Below are 20,699 nucleotides of genomic sequence, written 5' to 3'. Positions count from 1 at the left end.
GTGGAGTGGGGGAGGGTGCGGTGGGTCATCAGCGGCGGTGGAGTAGGGGAGGGTGCGGTGGGTCATTGGCGGCGGTGGAGTAGGGGGTGTGGGGGGTGCTCGGCGGCGAGGGGGATCTGGCGAGGGGGATAGCTATCGAGAGGGAGGGGGATCGATATCGAGTGTCCTCATGAATATTCAATATATTTTCATATTGAATACAATCGATCTTCTGTAGGCCCGAGAAATATTTTTTCATATTGAATACAAAAATATTCATGATATCAAAAAGTGCCCGAGAAATGAAGGCTACAATTTAAATACAATCGATCTTAGCTAGCTATCTGTTCACAATCTTCTTGCCCTTCTTTTTCGCAAATGGAGTTCTTTTGTGGAACGAGCGTCCTTTAGGTAAGGTGGTCCTTCTTCTTCTTGTGGTGTATGCCTCTACTTCATCGTCGTCGTCATGTTCGATCTTCGGGTCGCCGTACTTGTCGAAGTCTTGCTCATTGGCTACTCCATCCATTCCGATGATCTTCCTTTTGCCTCTCCTCACGACAACACGACTGGGCTTTGACGGATCGGTAATGAAGAAGCATTGGTCCACTTTTGAAGCCAGTACCCATGGCTCATTTTTCACGGTGACGTTTGCACCCGCGGTCTTGGATTTGGCTTCGGGTATAACCATGGTGGTGAAATACCGGTCTTCTTTTAGGACGCTCTTGGCCCATCTGACACGGAACATTGGGACCTTCTCTCCAGCGTAGCTCAGCTCCCAGATCTCCTTGATCCTTCCGTAGAATCTGTCCTTGTCGTTACTGGAGTAGGATTCCATCGTTACCCCGGACTTCTGATAACCATCGCTCTTCATGTCCTTGTCCTCGGTGTAGAATGTGTAGCCCTTGATATCGTACGCCTCATAGGTCATCAGGTTATGCTCGGCGCCCTGTGACAAGGCGAATATGAGTTGTTCTTCCGCGAAAGAATCCTCATGTAAAGGGTACGACAGAAGCTTCTGCTTGAACCAACGTGTGAAACATGAGTTGTGCTCTTTGAGTATATCTCCGTCCGTCCTCTGTTGGCCTCGGTCATTGTACGTCTTCTCAATAAAGGTTTTGTGCTCTACCACCCAAGGATCGACCACGTCTATGTGTTGTAGCGCGACTAGGTTTGCTCTTTCAAAGTCGGCGAGTCAACCCTCGAAGTCGACATGCATTTCGCCGCGACCCTCATGGTGACCCCATCCAGCGAGCCTGCCGAGGTGCCTGTTGACGGGCAGACCAACGGGGTTCTCGATGCCTAGATAATTCGTGCAGTAGGAGATGCACTCTTCGGTCAGAAAGCCCCTGGCTATACTTCCCTCTGGACGTGACATGTTGCGAACGTATCCTTTAATGACACCATTCATCCTTTCGAACGGCATCATGCTGTGCAGGAACGTCGGCCGAGTTGGATGATATCCTCCGCGATATGGACCAGCAGATGCACCATAACGTCGAAGAATGCGGGTGGGAAGTACATCTCAAGCTCGCATAGTATCACCATGATCTCTTCCTGTAGCCTTCTGAGTTGCCTCATGCCAATCAACTTCCGAGAGATGACGTCGAAAAAGTTGCATAGGCCAAATAGCGTTTCACAGACGTGCGCGTCCATGATCCCACGGATTGCAACTAGAAGTATCTGCATCATCAGCACGTGACAGTCGTGAGACTTCATTCCGCTGAACTTCTGCTTCGCTGGGTCTAGGTATCTGCTTAGCTTCCCCGCGTAACCGTACGGAAGTTTTACTCCTAGGAGGCAGGTGAAAAACTGCTCGATCTCCTCCTGACTTAGAGTGAAGCACACGGGAGGGTAGTCATTTCCGGTCTTCTTGGCCTTTTTGCCTTTGCGACGACTTTCTGTGTCCTGCTTCGCTTCATCATCATCATCATCATCATCATCATCATTAGCGTGAAGCTCCTGCCTGATGCCCATTGGTTTCAAGTCTGCCCTTGCTTTCGGCCCATCTTTGGTCCTCTCTGGCATGTTGAGAAGGGTACCAAGCAGACTCTCGCACACGTTCTTCGTGATATGCATGACATCAAGGCTGTGAGGCACACGGTGGATCTTCTAGTACGGCAAGTCCCAGAAAATAGACCTCGTTTTCCATACCTTTAGCAGCAGCTCTGGCGCCTTTCGCTTCTTTCCCGGCTCTGGCGCCTTTTGCTTCTTTCCCGGTAGTGGGCAGTCTTTCCAATTTTTCAACAGCTCATCTATTTCCTCGCCGCTCCTCGTACACGGGCATTTTTGGGGTTCGGTTTCACCATCGAATAGATCCTTGCGTTTCCTCCATGGGTCATCGTCGTGAAGCCACCTTAGATGTCCCATGAACACGGTTTTCGAAGACCCGGGATCTCTGTCTAGCTGGCGATATGTTGTGTCATCCATGCACCTTACGCATCTAGAAAATCCATGGACTACCTGCCCCGCGAGATATCCGTAACCGAGATAGTCGTGCACCGTTGTGAGTAGTGCGGCTCTCATAGGGAAATATTCTTTCTCTGCGGTGTCCCACGTATTGGCTGGCGTTTTCCACAGCATGTCTAGCTCCTCCTTCAGCAGCCCCAGATACAGATTGATGTCGCTCCCTGGTTGTTTCGGCCCTTCAATTAGCATACTCATGTGAATGTACTTCCTCTTCATGCACAACCAGGGGCGGAGGTTGTACATCCACACAAACACAGGCCAGGTGCTATGTGTGCTTCTCTGGCTGCCAAATGGATTGACTCCATCGCTGCTCGCGCCCAGCACGATGTTCCTTGGATCCTTCCCAAATTCTGGGTATTCGAAGTTCAACGCTTGCCACTGGCTCGCATCCTTAGGGTGACTCAGCATCTTTTCTTTTTTATTTATCTCCGGATCATTTCCGTCATCTTCCCGCTTCTTCTCCTCCCTATCCGCGTGCCAACGCAGGAGCTTTGCTACCTTAGGGTCTGCGAAATACCGCTGCAGACGAGGAGTGATCGGAAAGTACCACCCCGATTTTCGAGGAGCTTTCTTCCTCTTCTTGTATCGAGTGACACCGCACACCGGACATATGGTAGACTCCGCGTGCTCGTCCCAATAAATGATACAATTGTTCATGCACACATGGTATTTCATGTGCGGTAAATCCAGAGGACACACGATTTTCTTCGCCTCCTCGAAACTGGTTGGGCACTTGTTCCCCTTGGGAAGACGTTCGTGCCAGAATGACATGTTCTCGTCGAAGCATGCGTCAGTCATTTTGTGTTTTACCTTCATCTCCAGAGCCATGAGCATTACTTTCAGGCGGGTATCCTCGGGCATGCATCCTTCATACAATGGAGTAACCGCGTCTATCTCCAGTTGATCCAGCTTGGCTTTCTCTCGGGCGGCAGCTCTTGCATTATCCGTCTGCTTGAGAAGCAGCTCTTGAATATGAGGGTCCTGCACCCAGCCTCCATTGTCGTCTGCTCCGGCATCTTCATCTTCATGATCATGCCCTTCGTCTTCATCTTCCTCATCATCACGTACAACATCTTCTACATGATGATTGTGTACACCATCACCGTCGTGATCATGTCCTGGAGATTCTTCGTCTTCTCGCCCGCCCTCGCTGCGGTGGTACTTGTCTTGTTGCCCTTCCTCATTTCTTGCCCGGCCCCGGCCATGGACGACTTCCTATTCATCTTCATCACCTTGCCACCGATAGCCATCCATGAAACCACGCAAGTGTTGGAAATATGCCCTAGAGGCAATAATAAAAGCATTATTATTATATTTCCTTGTTCATGATAATTGTCTTTATTCATGCTATAATTGTGTTATCCGGAAATCGTAATACATGTGTGAATAATAGACACCACCATGTCCCTAGTAAGCCTCTAGTTGACTAGCTCATTGATCAACAGATAGTCATGGTTTCCTGACTATGGACGTTGGATGTCATTGATAACGAGATCACATCATTAGGAGAATGATGTGATGGACAAGACCCAATCCTAAACATAGCATAAGATTGTATAGTTCGTTTGCTAGAGTTTTTCCAATGTCAAGTATCCTTTCCTTAGACCATGAGATCGTGTAACTCCCGGATACCGTAGGAGTGCTTCGGGTGTACCAAACGTCACAACGTAACTGGGTGACAATAAAGGTATACTACGGGTATCTCCGAAAGTGTCTGTTGGGTTGACACGGATCAAGACTGGGATTTGTCACTCCGTGTGACGGAGAGGTATCACTGGGCCCACTCGGTAATGCATCATCATTATGAGCTCAAAGTGACCAAATGTCTGGTCACGGGATCATGAATTACGGTACGAGTAAAGTGACTTGTCGGTAACGAGATTGAACAAGGTATTGGGATACCGACGATCGAATCTCGGGCAAGTAGCATACCGATTGACAAAGGGAATTGTATACGGGGTTGCTTGAATCCTCAACATCGTGGTTCATCCGATGAGATCATCGAGGAGCATGTGGTAGCCAACATGGGTATCCAGATCCCGCTGTTGGTTATTGACGGGAGAGCAATCTCGGTCATGTCTACATGTCTCCCGAACCCGTAGGGTCTACACACTTAAGGTTCGGTGACGCTAGGGTTGTAGGGATATGTATATGCAGTAACCCGAATGTTGTTCGGAGTCCCGAATGAGATCCCGGACATCACGAGGAGTTCTGTAATGGTCCAGAGGTAAAGAATTATATATAGGAAGTGCTATTTCGGTCATTGGGACAAGTTTCGGGGTCACCGATATTGTACCGGGACCACCGGAAGGGTCCCGGGGGTCCACCTGGTGGGGCCACCTATCCCGGAGGGCCCCATGGGCTGAAGTGGGAAGGGATCCAGCCCAAAGTGGTCTGGGGCTCCACTTCCCCTAGGGCCCATGCGCCTAGGGTGGGGAAACCCTAAAGGGGGGGCGCCCCCTACCCCTTGGCCGCCGCCCCCCAAGGAGATTGCATCTCCTAGGGCCCGCGCCCCCCCTAGGCCCCCCTATATATAGTGGGGGGGATGGAGGACCTCTTACCTTTGCCTTTGGTGCCTCCCTCTCCCTCTCCAACACATCCTCCTCCTCCATAGAGCTTGGCGAAGCCCTGCCGGAGTACTGCAGCTCCATCACCACCACGCCGTCGTGCTGCTGCTGGAGCCATCTTCCTCAACCTCTCCTTCCCCCTTGCTGGATCAAGAAGAAGGAGACGTCACGCTGACCGTACGTGTGTTGAACGCGGAGGTGCCGTCCGTTCGGCGCTAGGATCTCCGGTGATTTGGATCACGTCGAGTACGACTCCCTCATCCCCGTTCTTTGAATGCTTCCGCTCACGATCTACAAAGGTATGTATATGCATCCGATCACTCGTTGCTAGATGAACTCATAGATGGATCTTGGTGAAACCGTAGGAAATTTTTTGTTTTTTGCAATGTTCCCCAATAGTGGCATCATGAGCTAGGTCTATGCGTAGTTCTCTTTGCACGAGTAGAACACAATTTATTGTGGGCGTAGATGTTGTCAACTTTCTTGCCGCTACTAGTCTTATCTTGCTTCAGCGGTATTGTGGGATGAAGCGGCCCGGACCAACCTTACACGTATGCTTACGTGAGACCGGTTCCACCGACTAACATGCACAAGTTGCATAAGGTGGCTGGCGGGTGTCTGTCTCTCCCACTTTAGTTGGAGCGGATTCGATGAAAAGGGTCCTTATGAAGGGTAAATAGAAGTTGACAAATCATGTTGTGGCTTTCACGTAGGTAAGAAAACGTTCTTGCTAGAACCCTATTGCAGCCACGTAAAACTTGCAACAACAATTAGAGGACGTCTAACTTGTTTTTTGCAGCAAGTGTTCTGTGATGTGATATGGCCAAAGTTCTGATGAATGATGAATGATATATATGTGATGTATGAGATGTTCATGCTATTGTAAGGAATCACGACTTGCATGTCGATGAGTATGACAACCGGCAAGAGCCATAGGAGTTGTCTTTATTTTTTGTATGACCTGCGTGTCATTGAGAAACGCCATGTAAATTACTTTACTTTATTGCTAAACGCGTTAGCCATAGTAGTAGAAGTAATAGTTGGCGAGCAACTTCATGGAGACACGATGATGGAGATCATGATGATGGAGATCATGGTGTCATGTCGGTGACAAGATGATCATGGAGCCCCAAGATGGAGATCAAAGGAGCTATGTGATATTGGCCATATCATGTCACTATTATTATTTGATTGCATGTGATGTTTATCATGTTTTGTACATCTTGTTTGCTTAGAACGATCCCTCATAATAATTTCAAGAAAGTGTTCCCCCTAACTGTGCACCGTTGCGACAGTTAATTGTTTCGAAGCACCACGTGATGATCGGGTGTGATAGATTCCAACGTTCACATACAACGGGTGTAAGACAGATTTACACATGCAAACACTTAGGTTGACTTGACGAGCCTATCATGTACAGACATGGCCTTAGAACACAGACGATCGAAAGGTTGAGCATGAGTCGTATAGAAGATACGATCAACATGAAGATGTTCACCGACGTTGACTAGTTCGTCTCACGTGATGATCGGACACGGCCTAGTTAACTCGGATCATATTATACTTAGATGACTGGAGGGATGTCTACCTGAGTGGGAGTTCATTGAATAATTTGATTAGATGAACTTAATTATCATGAACTTAGTCTAAAATCTTTACAATATGTCTTGTAGATCAAATGGCCAACGTTGTCCTCAACTTCAACGCGTTCCTAGAGAAAACCAAGCTGAAAGACGATGGCAGCAACTATACGGACTTGGTCCGGAACCTGAGGATCATCCCCATAGCTGCCAAGAAAGATTATGTCCTACAAGCACCGCTAGGTGATGCACCCGTCCCACAGAACCAAGACGTTATGAACGCTTGGCAGGCACGTGCTGATGATTACTCCCTCGTTCAGTGCTGCATGCTTTACAGCTTAGAACTGGGGCTCCAAAAATGTTTTGAGAGACATGGAGCATATGAGATGTTCGAAGAGCTGAAAATGGTTTTCCAAGCTCATGCCCGGGTCAAGAGATATGAAGTCTCCGACAAGTTTTTCAGCTGTAAGATGGAGGAAAATAGTTCTGTCAGTGAGCACATACTCACAATGTTTGGGTTACATAACCGCTTGACTCAGCTGGGAGTTAATCTCTCGGATGACGCAGTCATTGACAGAATCCTTCAGTCGCTTCCACCAAGCTACAAGAGCTTTGTGATGAACTTCAATATGCAGGGGATGGAAAAGACCATTCCCGAATTATTTGCAATGCTGAAATCAACAGAGGTAGAAGTCAAAACGGAACATCAAGTGTTGATGGTGAATAAAACCACTAAGTTCAAGAAAGGCAAGGGTAAGAAGAACATCAAGCAGGACGGCAAAGGAGTTGCCGTGCCCGGTAAGCAAGCTACCGGGAAGAAGCCAAAGAATGGACCCAAGCCCGAGACTGAGTGCTTTTATTGCAAGGGAAGTGGTCACTGGAAGCGGAACTGCCCCAAATATTTAGCAGACAAGAAGGCCGACAAAACAAAAGGTATATGTGATATACATGTAATTGATGTGTACCTTACCAGTACTCGTAGTAGCTCCTGGGTATTTGATACCGGTGCAGTTGCTCACATTTGTAACTCAAAGCAGGAGCTGCGGAATAAGCGGAGACTAGCGAAGGACGAGGTGATGATGCGCGTCGGAGATGGTTCCAGGGTCGATGTGATCGCCGTCGGCACGCTACCTCTGCATTTACCTATGGGATTAGTTTTAAACCTCAATAATTGTTATTTAGTGCCAGCTTTGAGCATGAACATTGTATCGGGATCTCGTTTAATTCGAGATGGCTACTCATTTAAATCTGAGGATAATGGTTGTTCTATTTATATGAGAGATATGTTTTATGGTCATGCTCCGATGGTGAATGGTTTATTCTTAATGAATCTCGAGCGTAATGCTACACACTTTCATAGTGTGAATACCAAAAGATGTAAGGTTAATAATGATAGTCCCACATAGTTGTGGCACTGCCGCCTTGGTCACAAAGGTGTCAAACGCATGAAGAAGCTCCATGCAGATGGACTTTTAGAGTCTCTTGATTATGAATCATTTGACACATGCGAACCTTGCCTCATGGGTAAAATGACCAAGACTCCGTTCTTAGGAACAATGGAGCGAGCAACCAACTTATTGGAAATCATACATACTGATGTGTGTGGTCCAATGAGCGTTGAGGCTCGCGGTCTATCGTTATGTTCTCACCCTCACTGATGACTTGAGTAGATATGGGTATGTCTACTTAATGAAACACAAGTCTGAAACCTTTGAAAGGTTCAAGGAATTTCAGAGTGAGGTTGAGAATCAACATGACAGAAAAATCAAGTTTTTGCAATCAGATCGTGGAGGAGAATACTTGAGTCACGAATTTGGCACACACTTAAGAAAATGTGGAATAGTTTCACAACTCACGCCGCCTGGAACACCTCAGCGTAATGGTGTGTCCGAACGTCGTAATCGCACTCTATTAGATATGGTGCGATCTATGATGTCTCTTACCGATTTACCGCTATCTTTTTGGTGCTATGCTTTAGAGACTGCCGCATTCACTTTAAATAGGGCTCCGTCGAAATCCGTTGAGACGACACCGTATGAATAATGGTTTGGTAAGAAACCTAAGCTGACGTTTCTAAAAGTTTGGGGATGCGATGCTTATGTCAAGAAACTTCAACCTAAAAAGCTCGAACCCAAGTCGGAAAAATGCGTCTTCATAGGATACCCTAAAGAAACTATTGGGTATACCTTCTACCTCAGATCCGAAGGCAAGATCTTTGTTGCCAAGAATGGATCCTTTCTAGAGAAAGAGTTTCTCTCGAAAGAAGTAAGTGGGAGGAAAGTAGAACTTGATGAAGTATTACCTCTTGAACCGGAAAATGGCGCAACTCAAGAAAATGTTCCTGAGGTGCCTGCACCGACTAGAGAGGAAGTTAATGATGATGATCATGAAACTCCAGATCAAGTTGCTACTGAACTTCGTAGGTCCACAAGGACACGTTCCGCACCAGAGTGGTACGGCAACCCTGTCTTGGAAATCATGTTGTTAGACAACGGTGAACCTTCGAACTATGAAGAAGCGATGGTGGGCCCAGATTCCGACAAATGGCTAGAAGCCATGAAATCCGAGATAGGATCCATGTATGAAAACGAAGTATGGACTTTGACTGACTTGCCTGTTGAGCGGCGAGCCATAGAAAATAAATGGATCTTTAAGAAGAAGACAGACGCGGATGGTAATGTGACCATCTATAAAGCTCGGCTTGTCGCTAAGGGTTATCCACAAGTTCAAGGGGTTGACTACGATGAGACTTTCTCACCGGTAGCGAAGCTAAAGTCTGTCCGAATCATGTTAGCAATTGCCGCATTCTATGATTATAAGATATGGCAAATGGACGTCAAAACGACATTCCTTAATGGTTTCCTTAAGGAAGAATTGTATATGATGCAGCCGGAAGGTTTTGTCGATCCTAAGAATGCTGACAAGGTGTGCAAGCTCCAACGTTCGATTTATGGGCTGGTGCAAGCATCTCGGAGTTGGAACATTCGCTTTGATGAGATGATCAAAGCGTTTGGGTTTACGCAGACTTACGGAGAAGCCTGTGTTTACAAGAAAGTGAGTGGGAGCTCTGTAGCATTTCTCATATTATATGTAGATGACATACTTTTGATGGGAAATGATATAGAACTCTTGGATAGCATTAAGGCCTACTTGAATAAGAGTTTTTCAGTGAAGGACCTTGGAGAAGCTGCATATATATTAGGCATCAAGATCTATAGAGATAGATCAAGACGCCTCATAGGTCTTTCACAAAGCACATACCTTGATAAGATATTGAAGAAATTCAATATGGATCAGTCTAAGAAGGGGTTCTTGCCTGTGTTACAAGGTGTGAAATTGAGCTCAGCTCAAAGTCCGACCACGACAGAAGATATAGAAGAGATGAGTGTCATCCCCTATGCCTCAGCCATAGGTTCTATTATGTATGCCATGCTGTGTACCAGACCTGATGTAAACCTTGCCGTAAGTTTGGTAGGAAGGTACCAAAGTAATCCCGGCAAGGAACACTGGACAGCGGTCAAGAATATCTTTAAGTACGTGAAAAGGACTAAGGAAATGTTTCTCGTTTATGGAGGTGACGAAGAGCTCGTCGTAAAAGGTTACGTCGACTCTAGCTTCGACACAGATCTGGATGACTCCAAGTCACAAACCGGATACGTGTATATTTTGAATGGTGGGGCAGTAAGCTGGTGTAGTTGCAAGCAGAGCGTCGTGGCGGGATCTACATGTGAAGCGGAGTACATGGCAGCCTCGGAGGCAGTGCATGAAGCAATTTGGGTGAAGGAGTTCATCACCGACCTAGGAGTCATACCCAATGTGTCGGGGCCAATCAAACTCTTCTGTGACAACACTGGAGCTATTGCACTTGCCAAGGAGCCCAGGTTTCACAAGAAGACCAGGCACATCAAGCGACGCTTCAACTCCATTCGTGAAAATGTTCAAGATGGAGACATAGATATTTGTAAAGTACACACAGACCTGAATGTAGCAGATCCATTGACTAAACCTCTCCCTAGAGCAAAACATGATCAACACCAGAATTCCATGGGTGTTCGATTCATCACAATGTAACTAGATTATTGACTCTAGTGCAAGTGGGAGACTGTTGGAAATATGCCCTAGAGGCAATAATAAAAGCATTATTATTATATTTCCTTGTTCATGATAATTGTCTTTATTCATGCTATAATTGTGTTATCCGGAAATCGTAATACATGTGTGAATAATAGACACCAACATGTCCCTAGTAAGCCTCTAGTTGACTAGCTCGTTGATCAACAGATAGTCATGGTTTCCTGACTATGGACATTGGATTTCATTGATAACGAGATCACATCATTAGGAGAATGATGTGATGGACAAGACCCAATCCTAAACATAGCATAAGATCGTATAGTTCGTTTGCTAGAGTTTTTCCAATGTCAAGTATCCTTTCCTTAGACCATGAGATCGTGTAACTCCCAGATACCGTAGGAGTGCTTTGAGTGTACCAAACGTCACAACGTAACTGGGTGACTATCAAGGTATACTACGGGTATCTCCGAAAGTGTCTGTTGGGTTGACACGGATCAAGACTGGGATTTGTCACTCCGTGTGACGGAGAGGTATCACTGGGCCCACTCGGTAATGCATCATCATTATGAGCTCAAAGTGACCAAGTGTCTGGTCACGGGATCATCCATTACGGTACGAGTAAAGTGACTTGCCGGTAACGAGATTGAACAAGGTATTGGGATACCGACGATAAAATCTCGGGCAAGTAGCATACCGATTGACAAAGGGAACTGTATACGGGGTTGCTTGAATCCTCGACATCGTGGTTCATCCGATGAGATCACCGAGGAGCATGTGGGAGCCAACATGGGTATCCAGATCCCACTGTTGGTTATTGACCGGAGAGGAATCTCGGTCATGTCTACATGTCTCCCGAACCCGTAGGGTCTACACACTTAAGGTTCGGTGATGCTAGGGTTGTAGGGATATGTATATGCAGTAACCCAAATGTTGTTCGGAGTCCCGAATGAGATCCCGGACGTAATTAGGAGCTCCGGAATGGTCCGGAGGTAAAGAATTATATATAGGAAGTGCTATTTCGGCCATCGGCACAAGTTTCGGGGTCAGCGGTATTGTACCGGGACCACCGGAAGGGTCCCGGGGGTCCACCGGGTGGGGCCACCTATCCCGGAGGGCCCCATGCGCTGAAGTGGGAAGGGATCCAGCCCAAAGTTGGCTGGGGCGCCACTTCCCCTAGGGCCCATGCGCCTAGGGTGGGGAAACCCTAAAGGGGGGGCGCCCCCTTGCTTGGGGGGCAAGCCCCCCACCCCTTGGCCGCCGCCCCCCTAGGAGATTGCATCTCCTAGGGCCGGCGCCCCCCCTAGGCCCCCCTATATATAGTGGGGGGGATGGAGGACCTCTTACCTTTGCCTTTGGTGCCTCCCTATCCCTCTCCAACACATCCTCCTCCTCCATAGAGCTTGGCGAAGCCCTGCCGGAGTACTGCAGCTCCACCACCACCACGCCATCGTGCTGCTGCTGGAGCCATCTTCCTCAACCTCTCCTTCCCCCTTGCTGGATCAAGAAGAAGGAGACGTCACGCTGACCGTACGTGTGTTGAATGTGGAGGTGCCGTCCGTTCGGCGCTAGGATCTCCGATGATTTGGATCACGTCGAGTACGACTCCCTCATCCCCGTTGTTTGAACGCTTCCGCTCGCGATCTACAAAGGTATGTAGATGCATCCGATCACTCGTTGCTAGATGAACTCATAAATGGATCTTGGTGAAACCGTAGGAAATTTTTTGTTTTCTGCAACGTTCCCCAACATCAAGAGCAGGTGGTCCCGCACCTGCCCGGAATCCGGGTCCGCAATAAGGCTCTTCAGCTGGCATCTTCGACAGGGACAACTTATCTCCGTCTCGTTCTTTTGAAGCATCTCAGCCTTCACGGAGCTCAAAAACCTATTCACGATGCCTTCAGTCATCGTGCGGACCATGGTCGCCTGCGGGGTAGAGCAAAACGATATTTTAGAACCAAGAAAAAATTTGGCATGACCTTCCCTCAAAATAGGACCAAAAAGAATGCATAGTGCCAAAATTCTCGCTGAAACGGAAATGAATCAAAACATTCCGGCAAAATATTGGCAACTATCGCATTTCAAATACCGGTACCTTCAAACACAAACATATATGCAACACCACAAACACATGCAACACCACAAACATACATAGATCTAGCTAGGCCACAAAAAGTGCATGTCCACGTTGTTGGAGCGAGCTAGGGAGAAAAAAAGTAGATCTACATCATGAAGATAGCTTTCCCCTTACTTACCTATCAAAAAAAGGTATTTCACCACTTAATTTTGATGAATCTATGGTGCAAATGAGGTGAGGAGGAGGAGGCAGCCGAAATCTTGGAGAAGGAGGTGGAGGGAATGAAGTGGGGAAAGTGAGTGGGTAGGTGTGGGGCTGTCCAAAATATCTTGTTGGGGTCCCAGGTTACTAATGGCGCACCACAAGGAAATGCACCATTAGTAACCTTGGTTACTAATGGCGCACCTGTAGGTGGTGGGCCATTAGAAGTTTTGCAAAAAAGTAAAAAATATAAATATATATACTAATGGCGCACAGTCTAATAGTGCGCCATTACTAGTTTAAACTAGTAATGGCGCACTGTGAAACGGTGCGCCATTAGTAGTTTTGCGAAAAAAGAATAAGAAAAAAATTACAGTAATGGCGCACTCTCTGTCAGGTGCGCCATTACAAGTTAGAACTAGTAATGGCGCATTTTCTACCTGATGCGCCATTAGTATGTATGGAAAAATGGGAAAAAAATTAATACTAGTGGCGCACCCTGTTTCTGGTGCGCCATTAGTGTCTTCCACACTAATGGCGCATCAGCCACAGGTGCGCCATTAGTATATAGTAGTGGCGCACTGCTTCCCTGGTGCGCCATTAGTATCAATCCTATCTATAGCCCTTTTCCTAGTAGTGATCCCGGTACACCGACGGAGGCATTCACATAGAGTCATATTTTGTTCTAAGTATTGAGTTGTAATTCTTGAGTTGTAAGTAAATTAAAGTGTGATGATTATCATTATTAGAGCATTGTCCCAGTGAGGAAAGGATGATGGAGACTACGATTCCCCCAGAAGTCGGGATGAGACTCCAGATGAAAAATAAAAATAAAATAAAAAAGAGGACAAAAAGAAAAAGAAAAGAAATAAGGCCCAAAAAAGAGAGAAAAAGAGAGAAGGGACAATGATACTATCCTTTTTTCCGCACTTGTGCATCAAAGTAGCACCATGATCTGCATGATAGAGAGTCTCCGATGTTATCACTTTTATATACTAGTGGGAATTTTACATTATAGAACTTGGCTTGTATATTCCAATGATGGGCTTCCTCAAAATTGCCCTAGGTCCTCATGAGCAAGCAACTTGGATGCACACCCACTTAGTTCTTCTGTTGAGCTTTCATACACTTATAGCTCTAGTGCATCCGTTGCATGGCAATCCCCACTAGTAGAAAAAGGGGCTTTTGTCCTGGTTGGTAAGGCCCTTTAGTCCCAGTTCTTACATGAACCGGGAGCCACGTGGAGCTCCACCTTTAGTGCCAGTTGGTAACACCAACCGGGACTAAAGGAAATTTTATCATTTTTTCCTAAAAAAAATAATTTTTATTTTATTTTCAAATTTCTGAATTATTTTAACCTGTAGTGTGTAATCACCACCCCTCATCACTGCTCAATTTATCCTCTAATCACCCCTCATCATTCCAAATCATCTAACTTCCCGAACGGTCACCCATCCTCCCACTCCCCCAGCCTGAGCACGATTAACTTCCGGGTTCTATTCTCTCTCGTTTCCAAGTCTGCACTTGTTATTTTCCTGACAATAGTAAGATGTCAATCCTATTAACCTTCATGAATTTTGCTTGAGCATGAAGTGACACATTTCACTGTTTGAGTTTGAAACTATTGTTTTAAAAACCAATAATTATTTAGTAACACTAATATTTCTTGAATAATTAGTTTGACCATTGTTTGACCACAGTTTGACCAGAGTTTGACCATATTTGACCAAAATTCAAAATAACTGAAAAAATTATTTAGTAACACTAATATTCTAGAATAATTAGTTTGACCATTGTTTGACGACAGTTTGACCACTGTTTGACTAGATTTGACTAGTAATTTTTTCGATTTTTTCCACTCTAGATCTTAAAAGCCCCGTAACTTTTTCTGTTAGGTTTTTGAGGATTTTGAAAATGTTTAACAATGTTAGGCTTTTCTGTTAAATTCGGATGTAACTTTTCGAGTAGATGATTTTTCATATAAAAAACTTTTTAATCCGAGTTCGTATGCAAAAGTTATGCCCATTTTACAAATTCCAGAGAGATTTTGCAAATAAAGTCGAAATTCATATTTGTAAATTTTCCCAACAAGTAGACCACATATCACATGGGAAACTTATTTTATTTTCTTTTTTGACATTTCCATCACTCTCTTTTGTTTTTTCTAAAACTGAAAAGGCGGTCCACCGGGGGGGGAGTTTGAAAATGGGACCTTTAGTACCGGTTCGTGCCATGAACCGGTACTAATGCCTCAAAACCCATTAGTACCGGTTGGTGGCACCAACCGGTACTAAAGGTCTAACCTTTAGTCCCGGTTGGTGCCACCAACCGGGACTAATGGGCATCGCACCCTTTAGTCCCGGTTCGTGGCACGAACCGGGACTAAAGGGCCCAGGTGAACCGGGACTAATGCCTTAGCCGCACGAACCGGGATAAATGCTCACATTAGTCCCGGTTCTTGACTGAACCGGGACTAATGGGCTGACCCGGCCTGGACCAAAGCCCTGTTTTCTACTAGTGCCCTACTCACTCACATTGATATCTATTGATGGGCATCTCCATAGCCCGTTGATACGACTAGTTGATGTGAGACTATCTTCTCCTTTTTGTCTTCTCCACAACCACCATTCTATTCCACATATAGTGCTATATCCATGGCTCAAGCTCATATATTACGTGAAGATTGAAAAAGTTTGAGAACATCAAAAGTATGAAACAATTGCTTGGCTTCTCATCGGGGTTGTGCATGATTTAAATATTTTGTGTGGTGAAGATAGAGCATAACCAGACTATATGATTTTGTAAGGATAACTTTCTTTGGCCATGTTATTTTGAGAAGACATGATTGCTTAGCTAAAATTTTATCTTCAATCTTTCGGATCTGAACATTCATGCCAGAATAAAGAAAAATTACATTGAGAAATATGTTAGAAAGCATTCCACATCGAAAATTCTTTTTTATCATTTACCTACTCGAGGACGAGCAGGAATTAAGCTTGGGAATGCTTGATATGTCTCCAACGTATCTATAATTTTTGATTGCTCCATGCTATTATTTTATCTGTCTTGGATGTTAATGGGCTTTATTTTACACTTTTATATCATTTTTGGGACTAACCTATTAAGCGGAGGCCCAACCCAAATTGCTGTTTTTTTGCCTATTTCAGTGTTTCGCAGAAAAGGAATATCAAATGAAGTCCAAACGGAATGAAATGTTTGGGAACGTGATTTTCTCAACAAACGTGATCCAGGAGGACTTGTAGTGGGTGTCAAGAAACAATCGAGGAGGCCATGAGGCAGGGGGCCGCACCTACCCCCTGGGCACGCCCTCCACCCTGTGGGCCCCTCGTTGCTCCACCGACCTACTTCTTCCTCCCATATAAGTCCACGTACCCCGCAAACATCCAGGAGCACCACAAAGACCTAATTCCACTGCCGCAACCTTCTGTACCCGAGAGATCCCATCGTGGGGCCTTCACCGGAGGGGGCATTGATCACGGAGGGCCTTTACATCAACTCCATGACCTCTCCGGTGATGTGTGAGTAGTTTTCTTCGGACCTTCGGGTCCATAGCTAGTAGCTAGATGGCTTCTTCTCTCTCTTTGGATCTCAATACCAAGTTCTCCTCTATTCTCTTTTAGATCTATTCGATGTAATCTTCTTTTGTGCTGTGTTTGTGGAGATGCGATGAATTGTGGGTTTATGATCCAGATTATCTATGAACAATATTTGATTCTTCTATGAATTCTTTTATGTATGATTGGTTTATCTTTGCAAGTTTCTTTGAATTATTAGTTTGGTTTGGACTACTAGATTGATCTTTCTTGCAATGGGAGAAGTGCTTAGCTTTTGGTTCAATCTTGTGGTGCTCGATCCCAGTGATAGTAGGGGAAACGACACGTATTGTATTGTTGCCATCGAGGACAAAAAGATGGGGTTTATATCATATTACATGAGTTTATCCCTCTACATCATGTCATCTTGCTTAAGGTGTTACTCTGTTCTTATGAACTTACTACTCTAGATGCATGCCGGATAGTGGTCGATGTGTGGAGTAATAGTAGTAGATGAAGGAAGGAGTAGGTCTACTTGTCGCGGACGTGATTCCTATATACATGATCATGCCTAGATATTCTCATAATTATTCACTTTTCTATCAATTGCATGACAGTAATTTGTTCACCCACCGTAATACTTATGCTCTTGAGAGAAGCCACTAGTGAAACCTATGGCCCCCGGGTCTATTCTCCATCATACAAGTTTCCAATCTATTTTATTTGCAATCTTTACTTTCAATCTATATCATAAAAAATACCAAAAAAATTATCTTATTATTATTATCTCTATCAGATCTCACTCTTGCAAGTGGCCGTGAAGGTATTGACAACCCCTTTATCGCGTTGGTTGCGAGGTTCTTATTTGTTTGTGCAGGTACAAACTGACTCGCGTGTGGTCTCCTACTTGATTGATACCTTGGTTCTCAAAAAGTGAGGGAAATACTTATGCTGCTCTACTTCATCACCCTTTCCTCTTTAAGGGAAAACCAACGCAGTGCTCAAGAGGTAGCAGCCCCCACCGCCTGTGTTCCTCTGCCACCCCCACCCCCGCCCCCACCCGCGTCGAGTTTTCTTCATTCGGCGAGGCCCCACCACCGCCCCCCACAACCACCATCCCCACCCAAGCCCCTTCATTCGCACCGGCGAACTCCCGCGAGCTCTAAAAAATCGACTGACCAAATTTTGAAATTTAGTCTACTATGATTTAACTAGTGTGGAATATAAAAGGGTAAAACCATAAGCATTGGGAGTATAGTGTTGAGTGTGTCATGGCGGATCTGAAGGTGCAAACCGGACAAAGGCAACTTCGCAACCAATGTTTGCTTTCAACTAGCAAGTAAGTGATGGACAAGATATCGGAGTAAAGTAGTGGTGATCTATTTTCTTGCTGCGCTAAATAAGTTGAGCAGATACGAAAGAGTACCGCCTCTGGTACGGCGCCGTGTATGCATCTGCTAAGAATTTGACGGTGCTGCAGTAGCGATGGCTGTCGGTGGCATGGAAGCAGATCTAGGAGGGTAGATTGTGGTGGCGGGGCGCGGTGGACGAGACGGTCGTAGGAGCGGTGCCAGCAAGGTGGAAGACGGCAGGGATGAAGAGAGAGGATCGGATGCAAGGATCCCGGTCCGAAGCCGTGGATGAGAGAGGCCGATCTCCTGTAATGGCCGGCGGCATCGAGGTATCAGCTCCGGCATGGTGGAGGAGGACGGCGGTGGATGGGGTGGCGGACGGAGGAGGCTGGGGTGGAGAGGGTGTTTTAACGCCCACGGAGTACGAATGGGAAAATGGAGGTAGAGAGGAAGGGGGGAACAATGTCTTCAGGGCGCGCTAGTCTCAAATGCGAGGAAATTTATAAACTTAGCCCCCGTTTCAAATTTCTTACATCACAGTAATATCAGTCGGTTGGGGATAGGACGGTAATCTGGCATACGCTGAATATTTGCCGACGGGAGTTTGTTTTTCGTGCCCACCGTGTATGAATCGGGCAGGGAGTCGATTTCGGCCGAGGACACACTATGTTTTGGTGCCCACCATGTATGAATCCGAGTGAGAGGCGGTTATGTCATGTTTGAGTGAAATTACAAACATACCCCTATCGAAACCTATCGAATACGAGCATATAGGTTTTGTGTGGCAGGGATTGGAAGTAGTAATTTCCATCTCGCAGATTTTGGTTTTGGACGGTTATTGCGACTTTCCCCGCTTCCTTCAAATTTTGCAGAGTGCACGTTTACCATGCCAACTCAATTCGGATCCCGTTTCTATTCTGTTTTTTTCAGGCGGGATCCATTTTCGATTGGAATAAAATTCTATATACATCATTTTTATATATAATTTCAAAAGCACAACACCCTTTATACATGAATATGGTTTAAAATGGCATGATCTCAGATTCATAAGGTTGTATCCATCAACTTGGATTTTCAAATATTTGAAACCACTTTATGTTGAAATCCAATGTATGCATTCCTCGCTAACTATCTCCAATTAATGTGTGTTTCATGCGGCGTTTTTTTTACTTCTCAAACGTGTATAATGTGTTTCACACACGCAACATATAGTGTAATCCCATTTAGACATTAATGGCATATAAACCATGCATTGTTTCTAATTAAAGAATCTATGGATCACCAATATTGATAAACTATATAACATTACACATGTCGCCAAATTCAAATGAATATGCATGTTTGATACACCAATTTGCATTATGATATTATCGATGTCGTGATCTCCAGTTCAAATATTTGAATCCCATTCAATCCAGATATTCGTCTCATATAACTATCACTAATGCTTATATAGGACAATCTCTCTAGACATATACGCGTTCATCGTCTCTCGGGTATCTCTCGTGCTACATGTATGTCGACAATGATCTTTTATCTTCGTAACACACTGATGGTACTCTCTCCCTCGACCTTCATCACTCTATCTCTCTCTAAGTATATCTCACTCCCTGCTATGTGTCTCTAACTATGATTGTCCACATGGAATCTCTTTCTCTCACACAAACACAAAACTTTGTCTCCCGGGGTCTCATTTCTCTCTACTATTCCCCTATGTGCCACTCGCACACCCCTCATACAGAGATGTCTTTCGCTCCTTAGGTATGAGAACCTACGACTCTTCCTCTTAAATATCTCTTCCTCACACACAAACACAAACTTTGTCTCCCAGGGTCTCATATTTCTCCATTGTTCTCTTGTATGTCGCTCACACACACTCTCTCTCCCTAGAGATATCTTGCGTTCCCCCATATGTCTCTCTAGCTATCACTCACGTTGTGAAATATCTTTCTATCCCGCAGACACAAAACTCCATCTCCCGTGATCTCATTTCTCACCAATATTTGCTTGTATGTGAGTCACATGCACCATGTCTTCATCTCTCTCACACCCACACTCATAACTCAGCCTTCTGATCCAATCGAATCCTATCTCTAACGCACACTAACTAGCATCTTTATCTTTCTATTTATCTATTTCTCCATCAACCTTCTTTCATTTATAGGTTGACCTCTTTCGCACAATCGGTGTGCCTCACTCTCTTAAAGACAAAACCACATGCTCAATTGTTGGGCCTTCTTCCCTACATTCTCATATGCGTGCATATTGTCATACCGATCCGTCTCTCCCATGTCATTGATCTTATGACTTATGTCTTCTTTCTTTTATCTCGATCATGCCTGCACACACACACACACATCCCACGTATACATGTATACCGCTCCGACATGCACGTTCAAGGTCTCTATGTCTCCATACGTAGTTAATTACCCTCAACCCTAACGCCACATCGATTCGTTCTCTTTTTGTGTGCACATAACTTCCGCGTGGATGGGTGAAACACACACTCACACTTAACAATCTCCTTCTAGCTACCCCCTCTCACTCTTCCCCTATATCCCCGAAACCAATAAGACCATCCCTTCGGTTAATTCCTGCCAACATGCACCATCGATATATAGTAGTCCTCCATGGTGTCTCTCGAACAAACACGTGCTCTTGATGTCGACTCCTCGCACGCGCACACACCTTCTCTTCCCTCTCTATGGGTATTTTCTCTCTCGCACCCCATCGTTAGTGGCCTCTGCAATACACATCACCTATCTATGATGAAGCCATGCACACTTAAATTACATCCGCCACCGAGGAACCCACGACACACACACCCACCCAACCACACACACACACACACA

The sequence above is a fragment of the Triticum dicoccoides genome, chromosome 5A (assembly GCF_002162155.2).
Source record: "Triticum dicoccoides isolate Atlit2015 ecotype Zavitan chromosome 5A, WEW_v2.0, whole genome shotgun sequence".
In the NCBI taxonomy this organism is placed as follows: domain Eukaryota; kingdom Viridiplantae; phylum Streptophyta; class Magnoliopsida; order Poales; family Poaceae; genus Triticum; species Triticum dicoccoides.
This window is presented reverse-complemented; position numbering follows the sequence as displayed.